Genomic DNA, 4,844 nt, shown 5'->3' with positions numbered 1-4,844 from the left:
CAGATTGAAGGAGTAGCCGTAAGGAGGAGAGAATCATGCGGCAAGAGAGTCCCCATCCTGCTCTTCCAGAGAGGCACTGGAGAGAGATGAGCCCTGAATAGATACAAGGAAAACGCAGGCGAGGGGGGGACATTTCAACCAGAGTTCTTTGCAGCTAGAGTACGGTAGCCTTTGGCACTGTGTTCATGCCTTAGCGGTGGATTATTTTCCTGCTCTCAATTTGTGTTTGAGTTTGGACCAGAGTGTGGGGGTGACGGGGTACATGAATGAAGGCAGCTGGAGGAAGGAGAAGAAATGACCCCCCAGTACTAACTCAGGTGTGCAGAGAACTCAGCAAAGTAGAGAGCAGTCAGGCAAACGGTCCCCTTCCTTTTCATGTGTTTAGACAAAAGGTCACAAACTCCTTACCCATTGACTAAATCCTCCTCCCAGAATTTTTTTTTATCTGCACAATATTTAACCTTTTGAGTCAACATACAAGAAATTCCAACGGGGATTGCATGGCTCTATTTAAGAACTGGAAGTTCTGGAAACCCTGCCCCCCCCCCCCCCACATAGCAGCAAGCAGTGAAGCTGAAGGGGGTGACTCTTGCTTATTCTGGGGCGCTGCACAGTTCCTCACACCCAGCCTCACAGCTTCCTGCATACACTTCACTATCTCAGTGAGTCTCTGCTTCTTTGCTGTGGTTGACTTTGGTTTCTGTTTTATCTGCCTGACTTCCGTAAGCATTTGAGTCTAGAGAATCAGTAAGATAAGGATCAGTGTTCATCTTGGGACATGTGTGTACATATAAAAATATATATTTAATAGTTACCAGGCCAGGCGCTGTGGCTGACGCCTGTAATCCCAGCACTTTGGGAGGCCGAGGAGGGTGGATCACGAGGTCAGGAGATCGAGACCAGCCTGGCCAACATGATGAAACCCTGTCTCTACTAAAAACACAAAAATGAGTGGGGCGTGGTGGCACGCACCTGTAATCCCAGCTACTTAGGAGGCTGAGGCAGGAGAATCTCTTGAACCTGGAGGCAGAGGTTGCAGTGAGCCAAGATCATACCACTGCACTCCAGCCTGGTGATGGAGTGAGACTCCCTCTAAAAAAAAAATTTACCAATAAATACAAGACAAAGAGAAAGGTCATCCGCTTACCGTCATTTTCGAAGAGAAACAGGCTGTAAGTGGCTCTGGCTAACCTAGACCTTCTGTGAAGCCGCCTCCCCATGTCAGAGGTGTTCTTGCAAGTGACACTCAGGACCAGAAGTCACTACAGATGCCCTGTGGAAGCCCTCCCCGCCGCCACCACTGGGGCGCCCTCTAGAATAAATGGCTTGGCGCTGGGAACTGTGTCTGAAGCAGGGAGCAGAAGTCCTGACAGCAGGTGCAGAGACAGGAACGGGCCTTCCGGAGGGCAGGGACCAAGGCGGGGAACCGAGTGTGTTCACTCAAAGGCTCTGGAATGTATCAACCCTTGAGATGCTTTGCCCTTGAACATTAGCAAACATCCTATGTTCCGTACGGGCCTGTGTGTGTGTGTGTGGTGTTTTTGTGCACCTGCTTGTTTCTTGCAGGCATGGCTACCTTTCAGTTACCCACAAATATATCTTGGCCTGCTTCCCATATCCTCACGCAGAGAACTGCCTTAGCAACGTTTTCAGCCTTTTTCATATTTCAAGTAGGAAAGGAATATGCTATAACTTATATGACCAAGTTTTTTTTTTCTTAACAATGCAGGGACCGAAGGGGGAAGAAGGTCTCTTTGGTGCTACGATGCTCCCAGATACTCAGTACGTCTGTAGGAGACGCTAGATACCCCCTGCTAGACTGCAGGTTGGTTTTGTGGGGACAAAGCACCAAACTAAAAAAAAGATAGCCACCTCTCTTCTTGTAACGTATTTGCACCCCTTCCTGGTGCAAAGTGTGTGCTGGTATGATTCTCTGGGAATATTCTGGTAACTACTAACTGAGGTGGGACTTGGACAGCTGTGGAAGCCAGGAAGAAAAGTGTTCTAGAAGCACCTCTAGGTTCCAGGCTTGGAAGATGCTGTATATCTGATGTGCCGCTGAAACTCCCTTCCTAAATGAAGAAGATTCAGGATTCTTCCAGCTCTTCAGGCCGAGGGACAAACACGACGTGGGCGCTACATGGAAAGAGTGTTGCTCTTCCTTCTACACTGGGCACACTGCTGGCGTCACTTTCTCTGCATGGGGCACGGTGAGATCGGGTCTGGGCAACATTCAGAAGAGAAGCGTGGTCGTTTCACTCCCCTGCTCTTTCACGCACCTGCTGGCTGCTCCCGTTTCATTCTTTCCAGCGCCTGTGTATTCCCACTGCCAACTGCCTGTGAATACTGAGCAGGGCCCATTCTCTGGAAGTGCCCCAGTGCTCCAAATTAATATCTACTTTCCACGGAAAACTCCAGTTGTTTCTTCTTGACAAATCACAGCTGAGAAGGAAGGTTTCTGGGAATGACCAGCGTATCTTGTTTAAGCTTCCTAGAAGTGCTTGCCCTTAGTAGCCTACATGAATGTTGTCCTGGATGAAATCTCTGGTGTGCGACAGAGGGAGAATTGGCAGCAAGGCAGAGGGACACAACCGGGCTCTGGAAAGCCTCCCGACTTCTGTAAATCGACCCAAACTGAGGATATGTCTCGGGTCCTGCTGGCTCAGGGCTGACCCAGCAGCAAAGAGAGAACACCAATATTGATGTTGGCCGCTGTATGCCCACCCAACTCATCTGCCTTCTAGGACACATTCTGTAGTTTCTACACTGTGCTGACACTTTACCACCCCCAGTTCTCACTAAGTTCTTATTATTTCACTCTGAATTAACATCTTGGCAATAGGTCAAAGAGGAACTGGAGCACAACACCGTCAGCCCTGCTTCTGACACCGGCTCCAGGAGACACTCCTGAGAGCGGTGTGTGGTAACAACAACGAAAATTACTTTTGAGTATTTGCATATTTAAGCTATACAAGTTATCTGAGTTCCCCATTTGGATAAGCAATCCAGAATTATTTACATTTGGCTCTTTGAATATTAAGTCTAATCTTTTCTGGCCTAAATGGTCTCAAGATGTGCGTGAAGTGTCATAGCAGTGATATAATAAATTTAGATGATTTGTATATTCGAAAAGGCTAGAATTACTATGTGAGAATTGCAATGTAATTGCAAGAATGTGGTATCAATGTGTGAGGCTAAATTTTATTGACAGACCTGGAAAACAGTTACAATAACAATGTAAATGTATATAATAAAAACACTGACCTTGTCTGAAAAACAGAGAACATGTGTGACACATATGTGTACCAGGAATGTGCAACATATGAAGAAAGTTACAAATGTTTAGAATGCATAACTATACAAATTCATGTATTCTGCAGAAGTTTCAGGAGTTCAGGTATTGTATTCATATATAATTAGAATTTTTTTTTGTATTTTTAAAAGTCTAACATTTCAGTAAAGTGTTTTCTTTTTCATTTAGTTGGAATAAATTTTGTTTCCTTTGCCTCTTCTTGACTCCTAAAAAAAAGTCATTCCTTACAAAGAATCACGATGGAATCCCTAGCACATTTTTTCCAAAGTCATTTGCAATACTATTATCTCACTTTTTTTAGACATTTACATGTAATATACATAGTAGGATATGTGCTTTCATTTTACAGATATAGAAATTGAAGCCCAAAAAGCTATGTGTCTTGCCCGAGGCACTAAAATCAGTATTAAAACCTTATTTTCTCCTTCCTGACTGAATAAATTTTCCACTGGGTTATATTGTATTTTGGAATAGCATTTCATTAGAGACAGAGAGAGACAGAGAGAGAGGGAGAGAGAATTAAAATAGTATATGTATGCAGACCTTTTATGTCTGTCAAATATTATAGTTAAAATATACTATTTTAGCTATTGCAATCGTTAAAATAGTTTAGAGTTTTATTTATTCACTTCCCTTTCCTCTTGCATTTCTTATGCATGCCCCTTAAACGTATATTTCTCTTAAACAATCTATTTTTTCAGATAACACCTGTCTTTCACTATGTATGATTTTATTTTCTCGGTCTGTTTCTCTCTCCTTCTGCTTTATCATTTTTAAAAGAAAAATCAAATATCCCCACCTGTGTCTTATCTTTCAGAACACACGAAAAATCTAAACATTTGCACAAGTATGGAATATTATTTGACTTTGATTGGGGATACTATTGTCATATTTTAGAAGACAAAGATAAATGTTTTATCAGATCAAACAACCCAGGAACTTGAGATAATATGCAGAGAACTGTGCTTGGGATAAATACAATATTGTTACTAATTATACAACTAGATCCATCAGTAAATGCCTCCCCAGCATCACAAGGTATTTTAAGAACAACCTCTGTAATCCCCATTAGAAAGGAATATCCATAACAGAATAAGCTGAGCTATAAATGAATTTTACGTGTTTTTTTTCTCTTCAGTCATCTCCAAAATCTAGGACAATATTACTTTTTACCTAAGCTGGTTTCCCTAATTTCCTTATTAGTTCTTTCTAAGATATTCTTTATACTGGCCCTAGGATGATTTTTGAAAATTGAAAGGTGATCCTATCACTGTTCTTCAGTTATAAGTCTCAACAACAGGCCGAACTCCATATCAAGTTTTCCATCACAATGGTTAATGCATGTCACAGCCACCCTGAACTCACAATGACTAGTGTATGTCACAGCTATGCTGAACTCACAATGACTAATGCATGTTGCAGCCACCTGAGCTCACAATGACTAGTGTATGTCGCAGCCATCCTGAGCTCACAATGACTAATATATGTCGCAGCCACCCTGAGCTCACAATGACTAAATGCATGTTGCAGC

The sequence above is a fragment of the Sapajus apella genome, unplaced genomic scaffold, assembly GCF_009761245.1.
Source record: "Sapajus apella isolate SASKATOON/1434 unplaced genomic scaffold, GSC_monkey_1.0 scaffold39, whole genome shotgun sequence".
In the NCBI taxonomy this organism is placed as follows: domain Eukaryota; kingdom Metazoa; phylum Chordata; class Mammalia; order Primates; family Cebidae; genus Sapajus; species Sapajus apella.
The sequence above is the reverse complement of the archived record's forward strand: the minus strand, read 5'-3'. Positions refer to the sequence as shown.